Here is a 13,559-nt window from a genome sequence, read left to right as displayed (position 1 = left end):
ATCCCTTCTGGTATGTATAATGATTTTGGGCAAGTGTTAATTTAGACCGTAACGGTCATGGGTGGATTAATTGATCCCAAGGTGGGCAGCTTCACTCAATGAGCAATGGAGCATTGTCATGCTGCTGCAATAGCAGGTAACATTTTGAAGTTGGGTCAGATGCTTACTATAGAGCAGAGCTTAACAGGTTTTCTTCACACAAAGGGTAATAGAAATCTGGAACTCTCTCCCACAACAAAACTCAAGGCGAATTCAACTGAAAATTTCAAAACTCAGGCTGATAGATTTTTGTTCAGCCAAGATATTAAGGATATGGGGACAAATGGGTAAATAAGATGCAGATCAGTCATGATCTAATTGAATAGCAGAACAGGCTTGAGGGCCTGAATGGCCTACTTCTACTCCTATGTTCCTATTATATCTCCAGCTGTCCTTTACCTGGATTGCAGTATTTTTAGAGCATTAAAATTACTTGTTAAAAATAGTTCACCTAAAATTCCTGGATTATTCTTTTTGCTGTTGGAGTGGGTTAAAAACAATTTACTCATAACTTTTGTTTAAAAATGAATCTTTTCCCTGTTCCGCACCTGGAAATGAAGTCTGGCCATATGAGAATATCACATGTATGATGTTATCATGGCACATACAACACACATGCTAACACCGCGGATGCAACGCATACCTCTCTGGGTTCACTCTTTCCTAGGAAGATACAGAAAGCAAGAGGTCTACCATTAGGATAAGTGGAAAAAACAAATATTTACACCATCAAATCCCACATCCTAGGCCTCCAAAAGTGCAGTATTATGTTCTCTACTTGTCCATGTAGCAGTACAGTACTGAAATCAGGAATCACTTCTTCACACTAAGGGTAGTAGGAATTTGCTCTTATCCCTCTCAAGGCTGTGACTGCTGGCAACCAATTGAAATTTTCAAGGCTAAGATCAATAGATTTTAGTTAGCTAAGGGATATGGTAAGCCTAAGAGATACAAGCACAGGGTTGAGGTACAGACCAGTATGATCTAACAGAATAGCAGAACAGACTCAAAGGGCTGAATGGGCTATTCTTATTCCTAATGCTCCCTTCTCCAACTATCTTTGGTATGCCAAAAAATAGAAAGTATTTTTGAAATAAAACACATTGGAACAATGAAAATTGGCCTTTCAGGGAGGTACTTTCCAAATAATATTTCCTAACTTTACCTAACGCTTATGCTTATATCCTCTTAAGTACACTCAGTGCCAAACCTCAGCTAGCCATGGTAGAGTTTAGTAATATTCTGGAAATGTGACTTTTCTAAATTAGGCTTACAGCAAATGAATTGGATGATGAAGCAGCGAGGTGCTTTGCAGATGTGCTCAAAGTAAACAGGAGCCTACAAAGTTTGTGGTATGTGTTTCAGATATGTTCAATTTATTTGTGTCTTTATGTAATTCTGTGAAAACCATAGCATGAGAGGGAAAGAGATTCTGTTGATAAAGCAAGAAAGGATTTGCATTTCCGTGGCACCTTTCATGACCTCAGGGCATCACAAAATGTTTCACAGTCAATGTATATCATTACTAAATTATTGGAAATGGAGTGCTTAGTACAAACTGTAACCCAACACCATTTAATGGGGTTTGAGAGAGGATTAGTTACATAAAATACAAAAAGTGATTGAATCTTAATGAGATGTTATTCACTTAGGCTTGTTCTTGCACTCAGTGCACCTTATCAAGGTAACTAGTGAGTTAGCAGCCCTGTTTTGGCCTGAAATGTACAGGTCACTTAACACGTTATAACTAGCATCTTTACATTGACTTTAATACAAACTGATAATGGTTAGCACATTTTTGGCCAACTTAAGCAATTGTTCAATTAGAATATGGGCATTTTGTGTGGTAACACTGTACTTTTGAATTCTAGTCACTTTTACAATGTAAGAGGCAGATGACAAACCTGATATTTGGGAAGGGAAAGGTGGCCATTAGGCTCCTATGACAATTGGAAAGCTTCATAGTCACTTTTAATGGTAACAGCTTTTTATAGTTCTCTGTACTACTAGCCCAGTTTTATAACTATTACGGTACCATACCCAATATAACTGGCCAGAAATCCATAAAATATCAACAGTGGGCTGATAGTAGCATAGAAGTTATGTGACTGGATTAGACCTGATTGATGATCCGGAAACATTCGTTTAATTCCTACAATGACAGCCGGGGAATTTATATTCAATTAGTTAAATAAAATCTGGAAACAAAATCTAGTATAAGTAATGGTGATCTGGGAACAACTCAGATTGTTGTAAAAACTAATCTCATTCACTAATGTCCTTTAGGGAAGGAAATCTACCATATTCACCCAATTTCGCCTATATGTGACTCCAGAGCCACAGCAATGTGGCAGACTCTTAACTGTCCTATGAAATGCCCTAGCGAGTCACTCAGTTATACTCAAGAAGGCAGCTTACCATCATTTTCTGAAGGGCAGTGCGCCATGGCCAATAAATTCTGGTCTTGCCAGCAATGTACGCATTACATGAAATAATGAAAAAAAGGTGTTCAATTTTTGGTCACAATTTAATCATAAGTTTCACTTTTTGTCTTTGAGCATCATCACAGGAGATTAACAAATTGGTCAAAATGAAATCTAATATTTGCAATAGTTGAATGAGAAGATGAATTAGCAGATGAAGTTCAATGCAGATAAGTGTGAGGTGATACACTTTGGCACAAAGAACATGGAGAGACGGTATAAAATAAAGGGTACTATTCTAAAGAGTGTGCAGGAGCAGAGAGACCTGGGTGTATATGTACATAAGTCATTAAAGGTGGCAGGACAGGTAGTGGGAGCTGTTTCTAAAGCATACAGTATTCTAGGCTTCATTAATAGGGGCATAGAGTACAAGAGCAGGGAGGTTATGATGAACTTGTATAAGACACTGGTTAGACCTCAGCTGGAGTATTGTGTACAGTTCTGGGTGCAACACTATAGGACGGATGTGAACGCATTGGAGAGATGCAGAGGAGGTTTATGAGAATGGTTCCAGGGGTGAGACACTCCAGTTATGAGGAAAGACTGGAGAAGATGGGACTGTTTTCCTTAGAGAGGAGAAGGCTAAAAGGAGACTTGATAGAAGTTTTCAAGATCATGAGGGGTCTGGACAGAGTAGATAGGAAGAAACAGTTCCTGCTTGTAAACAGATTGAGAACCAGAGGGCACAGTTTTAAAGTGTTTTTCAAAAGAAGCAAGTGCGAGGTGAGAAGAAACTTTCTCACACAGCGAGTAGCTAGGGTTTGGAATGCACTGCCTGGGAGTGTGGTGGAGGCAGGTTTGATTGAGGCATTCAGAAGGGCATTGAATGATTATTTAAATAGAAACAATGTGCAGGGTTATGGAGAAAAGGCAGGAGATTGGCACTAACTTAAAATGTTTAGAGAGCCAGTGCAGACACAATGGCCTGAATGGCCTCCTTCTAAACCGTAACAATTCTGTGTTTCTGTGAATTACCATTAACAGTGCTGAAGGTTGATGGGCTTGTTTCTCTGAAACTAAGCACTCCTTTTGGATCCCATTGAAATATGTAGCAGGGTGTATTATAGATATAGAATGGGTATGTAAATATATGGAATATGTAATGAAGATACAAAATAGTAAAGCTTTAAAGGAATATTAAAAAAATGCTTGAAATACTCATCAGGTCAGACAGCACCTGTGGAGAGAGAACCAGAGAAAAGTTTTGGAGAAAATTACGCTGGTGATAGGAAGATAAAGTGGGTGTAGAACCAAAGGCAGTGGGATGTAGAAGGAATACACTGGGGAGCAGACTACAAGAGGTGAGACAGTGAGATAAATCAGATATAGAATGGTTTTCATGCAGGAAATTAATCTTACACAATGGAAAGCAGCAGGATGCAGAGGACACACAATGGGAAACAAGGATATAGAGGACATGCAATGGGAAACTGAAGGATATAGATGGCACACAGTGGGGGATAGAAGGATGCAGAGGACACGCAATGGGGGACAATAAGACATAGACACAGTTGGGGAAATGAGATATAGAGAATGCAAAGTGAGGGACAGTGAGATGATGAGGAGACACAATGTGGACAATGAGATGTGGAGGACACACATTGGGGGTATTGTCGGCTATAATCGGTGCACAATGAAGACGTGGGATAATAGGTGTCAGTGACGTAAAGTGATGAGAAGAGTGGGATATGCAGTTAATTTCATTTAAGCAGGAGGCCTCAGCTGAGGAAATAACTGACATTACCAAGTATAGTTACTACATGTCCAACACAGTACTAGCATCTGCGTGGTCTAGTTTGTTGCCTAGGTGGGTGGGTAAAGCTCACCAAAAGGGAGACAGGCCATCAAATGGGAGAAAACAGAAGGATGAAATTAAAAAACTGTGTTTTTCCAGGTTGGTTGAGAATAACATTACATTACTTGGCGCCAAAGGTCTTATTGAAGCACTGAGAGAAAACAGCTCCATGCAAGAGATTTGGTAAGAGCAGCCCTAAGAAGCTATGCTATACATTATTAAGACACCTAATTGTTTCACTGCTGAATTAAGGTTTGTCACATGGCTGAATTTATTCTAAGGAGCTGGCAGTTATCTAAAACACATTTTGGTTTTCTACCAGTAGCCAAAGTCATTTTCTTGTCAAAATTTTAAAACCTTTAACTGGGGAGAAACAGCTAAGAGGGAAGGTGCTTAAAGGCGAAATATAGCCTACCGAATTGCCCTTAATTCCAAACATTTTACATTTAGATTTCTGTTCTCTTACCAGTGCCTCTCAATTACTTCTGTTATCCTATTGCTTATATTTGGACCAATTGGTCTGAGAGAACCTGGGACCAGACATTTTGTGGAGGATTTCCTCCTCCAGTAATACCAGAAAGTCTTCTCCACTTGTATCACAATTGGATTCTGGGTAGAATTCACCACTCCCTTAGATTCCTGCCGTCACTGGAACTGAAAAGCAGGCGACTTGATTGAAACATATGAGATCCTGAGGGGATGGAGAAAGGATATTTTCTCTTCTGGGAGAATCTAGAATTAGGGGTCACTGTTTAACAAGGCGTTGAAAGATTATCTTTGAGGGTGGTGCTGTAGCTGGGAATGTGTATTTGAGGTTATAATCAGAACAGCCATAATCTTATTGAAGGGTGGAACAGGCTCGAAGGGCCAAGTGGCCTACTCCTGCTCCTGATTATATATTTGTATGACACATTTCCACCTTTAAATGTAATAATAGACTGCATGATTTGTCTATATGCACAACTCAGGTTTCATATTACAACAAAATGGCCTCTGTTACGATACTATCAGTTGCAAACACATTGACGCCAACATTCTTTAACACACTGTAGGTCTCAATTGAATAGTTTGACAATCTGGGCACTGCTCTTGCAGGCTACAGGCTTCATCATTGAATTGTTAGATTGCAAAACCATCACTACCCTGTTGCCAGGTGTGACATTCAGGTTAAATCAACAACACCCCTAAGGAACAATTGCTTGGACAAGCTGCCCATCGTCTCCCATACATACAGTGTGACTTGGACTCACATGCACTATCACATTGCTTGCATGACATCATCCTGGCAAAAAGAACGTGATTATTCTCTTTTCCTAAAGAAAAGTCTAAGACAGTTACCACCCCCACCCCTCCACCACAGTCATCATTTCAATACCTCCCTCAAGTTAAAATATGTTGGAATATATGGAAAATACATATCGAATGTATGTGATGTATGCAGCTGTTATCACTATGCCAAGATAATACTTGAGAAATTGAAAAATATCCATACGGTCTATAAAAATTTTACATACCTCCTATAGAAACTTACACTCTTTGTTGTTACAATTTTATCATATTTTTGTCTCAACAAAATTTGACTTTTTCACAATTACTCTTCATTTTTAAACATCTATTTCTATCTGTTGCACTGCAAGGCCCTGACTTAATATGAATTTCAATTTTCTGTTATGGCTGACAATTGGCAAGTGCACTCCTATCAATTTGTGCGGCACAAAGTGATTATTCACAAAATGATATTAGTAACTTCACATCATGAACTCCCTCTCTTCAGTTTTCCTAATTTTTCCTCTCACTTATTTACTGTGCCCCTTGTGCTCACACTCACGCCTCCTTTCTATCTCACCATTACATACAACTGTGTGCTTCTGTAACACCTTCAGCTACACTCATTTAACTATTACACTTTTAAACCATTAATGGTACCCAGAATCAGATCAGCAACACAGGAGCTTGCATTCAATCCCCATCATTGTTTTCACTCAATGCTTTTGTTAGCACCTAGGGAGGGAAACATGGAGGAAAGGGCTGCCACCTCGTGATCAATCACAGTATGGCGGGTCAGTAGATTAAGAGAACAGGGCCTTTGCTCCATTGGCTGTCGACCATGGTTAGTTGTGAAGGAGAATACAAATAATATTGGTTGATTAGATTTCACAAGCATCCATTTAATGGTGTTTTATTTCTTATGTCTGTCCCAAACTAGCCTGAAGAACAATAAAATATCCATTGAAGAAGCCACAGAGCAACGGATTGTGTTCTAAACAGCATCTCTGCAGAGGAACTATGACATCTGCAATGCCACCTGAAGAGAAATTAGCAAATACAGTGCAGTGTGGTGCAATGTATGCTGCCATGAGGCTACGCCCTTTTATTTTTGAAAATATGATTATTCAACATTCAACTGACTGGAAGTTTTGTGATTTGAAATGAGAGAGTACAAACTACTTAAAAAATGCAAGGCCACCTTCTAAGATGAAGGTGAGAAACAAACAAATCACCCTCGGGGGGAATGTTAAGAGAGAGACATTTCATATAATCCAGAGACCCATTGAAACTTGTAACTGTCCAAGCAAGAGACAATAAAATACAAAGTGCTGGATATTGAAACAATGGCTACCACAGGCAGACACACCCAAACCCTCTTTGAAATACACAAAGGGTGGAATATTTCAAAGCCAGGCTGGAGCCACTGCAGAGAGGTTTTCAGCAGAAGAAACAGGCTAAAAGCTGGGCTCTCTCCCTCTATCTCTTTTGGAACAAGTATGATACTTCTGTGGAAGCCAACTTTAAGAGAAATCTACCAGCAAACCAAGATCTCATAATAATTGCAAATCTTCTACATCTGACTGCATCCACGAAACCAGCTAATCCAAATCAGCCACAACGTTTAGAATTCTGCGCCTTAAGGACAATCAAAGGACACTTAACCCTATATTCTTTTAACTTTTTTTGTTGGACTCTAACTTCCCCTATTTCTGATTCCTGTGTGTGATGTTGCTTTTTTATTTTTTTTCCCCCAGGTTTATTGGTTAATAAATTTGCTCTTTCTTCAATGCAAGAAAACCCTGTTTGATGGGCTGCTCATTGCTCACAGCTTAAATTGTTAAATACATTTGGATTCGGAAAATGCATCTCCTAGTCAAAAAGAAACTTAAACCTTTCTTAAGACTAACTGAGGTGGTGGAACAGAGCGGAGCCAGTTAACTCCTTCTCACCTGGTCATGACAACACCATGGGAAAAATCCCCAGCCCTCCTCCCCATTGGGGGGGGATGTGCATCAGTGGGCACGAGCAGGCGCGCCTCCGATCGGCACCCGTGATCGGGCGTGCGCTGCCATTTTACGTGGGCAGGCCAGTTAAGGCCCGCCCATTGTGACGTCCGCCAGGAAGCGCTATGCACTCCCTATGTGGGCGGAGGGGCAGGGGGAGGGGGGGGATTTCCCTCAGCTGGGAGTGTGCTCCTTTACACATGTGCGCGAAAGAGTGCACTGATCTCCCTGAGGCAAAGTGCTGCCTCAGCGAGATCACCTTGGAATTAAAACTTTTAAGACAAATGTTTAAAAAATTTCCCTCACATGACCCCTCATGTGATACTGTCACATGATTTGGGACAAGTCCATCACTTTTACTCGAACCTTTATTATATATTTAAAAACCCTCATGAAACCTCATCCCGCATTAAGGTTGGACAGGCAGTCCTGTCAATTACCTAAATTGGTTTATTAACAGGCTCAATAGGCCGTTGACAGGTCAGCGGGCACACAGCTGACTCAGCTACGCCCCCGCCGACCTGAAAATGGAAATGACGCGGGGTGACATTAGGAGTTCCGCCCAACGTCATCCTGCGTCATTTTACTCGTTGGCGAGCGGGCCCCGCCCCCTGCTCGCCGACCGGAAGATCCTCCCCCATGGCCCATAACATCTGAGCTCTGGGGCATCGTAACTGGTGTGGGTACAAAGATGTGCTGGGGAATGTTACCACTCGCCACCATGCCCCCCCAGCTCCCGCCTGCCTACCATCACTACTCCTGGAATTCCCCAGGTAAGGATTGCATGGCAGTTACCTGGGAAGTTCAAACTTCTGATGGGCAATTGCCCTGCACTGGGAACCATTCAAAATTACAACATAAATCACAAACTTCAGATGGTCCTGACTGTCTTAAAGTAAGAGATGCTCGGAAAATGTTAGAAGAATTAAAACCACTTCTAATTTCGGGGTAACTAAATTACTGACTCCTCTCGGGACTCTCCCCGCATCCCCAAACCCCAATGGGACCCCCCCAACTACCCTCCTGACTCCCCCTAATCCCCGACTCCTCATGAGACTCCTTGACTATCCCCCAAGTCCCCATGGAGCTGCCCCCCACACCCCTGACTGCCCTCCACAATCTCGACTACCACCCCCATCGCCCGAATACCTCCTCATCCCTGACTACACACCCCACTGAGTACCTCCTGTCTACCATCCCCAACCTCCAACCATTGACTAACCCCCATCCCCCTACCCACTTGCTACCCCTCATCCCAACCCTCCATAGGACCCCTCAACGAGCCCCCTCACCCCCTGACTACACCCCCAATGCCTGATTACCACTTCCTGACTACCCCTCCCCGACTACCCTCCTCACACCCAATCCCCTCAGCACTCCCCAACTGCCATCCTCTTCCACCGACCACCCTTCACAACCCCACCACTGCACCACCCTACTGGCCACCACCCTGCACCCCCCCCACCCCCCCACCCACTGACCACACCACCCATTGCCCGAACAACCCCACTCACCATCTGAACCTCCCACCACCCAACATCCCCACTCCTTAACCCCCCAATCCTACCCACTTACCTTACAAACTCACTTTCTCCCTGGCTTCTCAAAGTGGCTGGACATTTAAACCTACCTGCCTTACGGCAGCGAGTGCTGTTAAGAAGGCGGGGTGTCTTCCTTACCTCCGATTCTCCTGCCCTTGACAGAAAGCATTAGGAATCTGTCGCACTACACAGTTCTCTCTCTACCTGAGTTGGAAGGTTGAACAAAAGGGGAGCGGCTTAATTTCCAGGTAAGTGAGTAGGAGCAGAATAGCAATCCAAGTCTGATTGCCACTTCATAGAAGTTATGGGCCCAAAAGACTCAAATGGATTAAAAACTAAAATATATAACTGTTAAAATTGTGGAATGTATGTGGTTGCTACCACAATGCCAAGATAATACTTCAGAAATTGAAAAATTATGCTGTACAGTTCATTAAAATCTGACATATACTCTGTTGTTACAATTTTGTCATATTTTTGCATCATTTCTTTTCCATTGTTCAAATCTACAATGAGAATTGCCTATGTAAACTCGTCACTATGTATTGCAGTCTGACCACCAGCAGTCATTGGCTGGGATTTACCGCTCTGGGCCTAAGTCCTGTGGCGTGGGCTGGAAGCAAGAATGTTGTCCGCTGCGGAGGCCTGTGGGAAATTGCGTCAAATCCCGTGATGCTGGACTCATTAATTATGCAGCCAGGGGCTTCCCGACATTGTCCGTGGCGGGACAGGCAGGAAGTCAAATGCCCTGCCATCATATCCAAGTGCCTAATTTAAAAGATGCCCAGATAGCTTTACCGCACTCTTAACTAAGGACCAGGACATGAAACTTAGAAGCCAAGGAGCACCCGCACCCAGATTCAGCAATGCTTTGCTGGAAGTACTGCTGAATGCAGTGAAGGAGAGGAAAGATGTCCTCTACCCAAGGGATGGAAGGAATAGGCCTGCCTGACTCACCAACCCTGCATGGGAGGCAGTCGCCAGGGTGGTGAGTGCCAATTGCATTCACCAGAGGACTGGACTGCCGGGCAGGAAAAGGATGAATGACCTCATCTTCACCACCAGGATAAGTGAACCCTCTACTCCACATATGCACCTCACTGAATGGGAACTGGGACAAGGGCTTCAGTTGCAAGGCCACCATCTGTGCTGCCCATGCATTAGGAGCCTTGGTGAGTTCCTGCAGTGCATCTTGTAGATGGCTACACACGCTGCCACGGTGCATTGGTGGTGGAGGGAGTGAATGTGGGTGGGATGCCAATCAAGTGGGCTGCTTTGTCCTGGATGGTGTCAAGCTTCTCGAGTGATGTTGGAGCTGCACTCATCCAGGCAAGTGGAGAGTATTCCATCACACTCCTGATTTCCTGATTTGTGCCTTGTAGATGGGCAGGCTTTGGGGAGTTAGGAAATGAGTTATTCGCTGCAGGATTCGTAGCCTCTGACCTGCTCTTGTAGCCATAGTATTTATATGGCTAGTCCAGTTCAGTTTCTGGTCAGATAGAGTCTGCAGGTAGAGAGGCAACTGTGGGTCTTTGACCATGGCACACAGAAAGTTCATATTGTATTTGGGGTGGCGGTGGAGGGGGGGAGGGGGGGGAGAGGTGGTTGGCACAGAGGGCAGCAGCTGCTGATGCCATGCTTCTGTTGGCCTTCTATCTGCATGAGCTCACTGCTCTGGAGGGTGCTGCCAAAGAACCCTTTTGGATTAGCTGCAGTGCATCTTTCACATGGCACACAGTAGCCAATAGGTTGTTGGTGAAGACTGTGAATCCCAGTTGCTCTCAAACCATCTTCTCGCCTTGCGCAGGACAAGTTAACGCACAGTAAGTGAGAGAGAGAGAGGACGGGAGAGTGCATGGCTGAACTCCGGCATCTCAGGATGCACCAGTATTGCCAATTACATTGCTGTTTTGGGAAAAGCAAAGCCAGAACATGACCATAATCTGCAATTATTAATGCAAGTGGCACATAATGAAAGATTGGTGTTCAACAGTCTGAAATGTGCCATCAATGTGCAGCAGATCAATTTCTTTGGTTCTATTTATTCTAGTCCTGGCATATATCCCAATCCAAGTAAAATAGAGGATATTAAAGCTTTGCCAACTCCTCAAGGTAAGGACAATCTTCGAAGATGGCTAGGTCTCCTTAACTTCCTGTCCCCATACATCCCCAACTTTGCTCTAAAATCTTCATTTCTAAGGGAGTTGTTGAGGAAGAATGTGCCTTTTCTGTGGCATGAAGACCACCAATACTGCTTTGAAGCACCGAAACTCATTCTCAGAAGCATTGACATTGCCATATTACGATCCCAGGGAGACAACCATTCTGGAGATAGCTGCCTCACAGAAAGATTGAGAACATGCATATTACACAAAGACAAACCAATTTCATTTGCCTCAAATCCTCTGCCTTTATGCAATCCAACTACTCCAACATCAACTGGGAAACATTAGTTTTAATGTTGGGAATCATGCGTTTTCATAACTATCTATTTGGCAAAAGATTTGTGGTAGAGACTGATCACAATCCACTGGAGACAATTTGGTGAAAACCATTGACCAGTGCACCACCAAGAGTGCAACGTCTCTTGATAAAGATTTAAGGTACAACTGTGAGTTTAGGTACAAGTCAGGTAACTTGATGGTCACTTCTGATACACTTAGCAGATTGCCTAACCTTGCAAAATCAGATGATGTCTCCTTGGATCTACAAGTTGACTTCATTGACATTGAAATTGAAGATGTTCTCCAAATTGGTTTGGTACATTCTGCGCAACTCAAATGCCAGTAACTACAAGAAGAAATGATGAAAGGTTCCACATTTTAAAAACTTTGGAAAACTATCATTGAGGGATGGCCCGATTCAATTCAGTATGTCCAGGAACACGTCAGATCATTTTGGCCTTACCGGGATAAGCGAGGCATCTCCCAGGGAGTCATTTTAAAGGCAGGCAGGTCATCATATTGGCATCTTTGCGATCTGATATTCTTCAACAACTTCACCACTCACACATGGGCATAGATTGGGTGAGAAGGCTTGCAAGAGAGACAAGTCTATTCACTGGGGCTTTTTATTCATTTATGGGATGTGGGTATCACTGACTATAGCCAAAATTTATTGCCCATCCCTAATTGCCCTTGAGAAGGTGGTGGTGAGCTGCCTTTTTGCAGTCCATGTGGTGTAGGTACACCTACAGTGCTGTTAGGGACAGAGTTCCAGGATTTTGGCCCAGCTACAGTGAAGGAATGGTGTTATATTTCCAAGTCAGGATGGTAAGTGACTTGGAGGGGAAGTTCTAGATGGTGGTGCTCCCATCTGTCTGCTGTCCTTGTCTTTCTAAATGGTAACGGTTGTGGGTTTGGAGGGTGCTGTCTGAGGAGCCTTGGTGAGTTCCTGCAGTGCACCTTGTAGATGGTCCACACTGCTGCCACTGTGCATCGGTGGTGGAGGGGCTGAATATTTGTTGATGGGGTGCCAATCAAGCAGGCTGCTTTGTCCTGGATTGTGTTAAGCTTCTTGAGTGTTGTTAGAGCTGCATTCATCCAGGCAAGTGAAAAGTATTCCATCACACTCCTGACTTTTGGGAGTCAGGAGGTGAGTTACTCACCACAGAATTTCTAGCCTCTGACCTTATCTTGCAGCCACATTTCTTATATGGCTAGTCCAGTTCAGTTTCTGGTCAATGGTAACCCCCAGGATGTTGATAGTGGTGGATTCAGCAATGGTAATGCCATTGGATGTCAAGGGACAATGGTTAGTTTCACTCTTGTTGGAGATGGTCATTACCTGGCACTTTTGTGGCGTGAATGTTACTTGCCACTTATCGGCCCAAGCTTGGCCATTGTCCAGGTCTTGCTGCATTTGGACATGGGCTCCTTCAGTATCTGAGGAGTTGCAAATGGTGCTGAACATTGTGCAATCATCAGGGAGTATTCCCACTTCTGACCTTATGATGGAAGAAGGGTCGCTGAAGCAGCTTAAGATATTGGGCCTAGGATACTACCCTGAGGAACTCCTGCAGTGATGTCCTGAAACTGAGATGACTGCCCACCAACAGCCACAATCATCTTCCTTTGTGCTAGGTGTGACTCCAACCAACGGAGAATTTTCTCCCCGATTCCTATTGAAATCAGTTTTGCTAGGGTTCCTTGATGCCACACTTGGCAAAATGCTGCCTTGATGTCAAGGGCAGTCACTCTTACCTCACCTCTGGAGTTCTGCTCTTTTGTCCATGTTTAAACCAAGGCTGTAATGAGGTCAGAAGCTGAGTGGCCCTGGCAGAACCCAAACTAAGCAGGTTATTGCTAGTAAGCAAGTGCCGCTGGATAGCACTGTTGGTGACCCCTCCCATCACTTTACTAATGATTGAGAGTAGACTGATGAGGTAGTAATTGGATGGGTTAGATTTGTCCTGCCTTTTCTAGACCAG

General features: G+C 43.5%; 1 pseudogene; it reads left to right on the top strand.

The window, feature by feature from the left end:
• Positions 1-6,581, top strand: part of LOC121276076 — a 33,257-nt pseudogene extending 26,676 nt beyond the window's left edge.
• The last annotated feature ends 6,978 nt before the right edge of the window (positions 6,582-13,559 follow it).

Source organism: Carcharodon carcharias, chromosome 3, assembly GCF_017639515.1.
Source record: "Carcharodon carcharias isolate sCarCar2 chromosome 3, sCarCar2.pri, whole genome shotgun sequence".
Classification (NCBI taxonomy): Eukaryota; Metazoa; Chordata; class Chondrichthyes; order Lamniformes; family Lamnidae; genus Carcharodon; species Carcharodon carcharias.
Note: the sequence above shows the minus strand (reverse complement) of the source record. Positions and strands in the feature narration are given on the sequence as shown.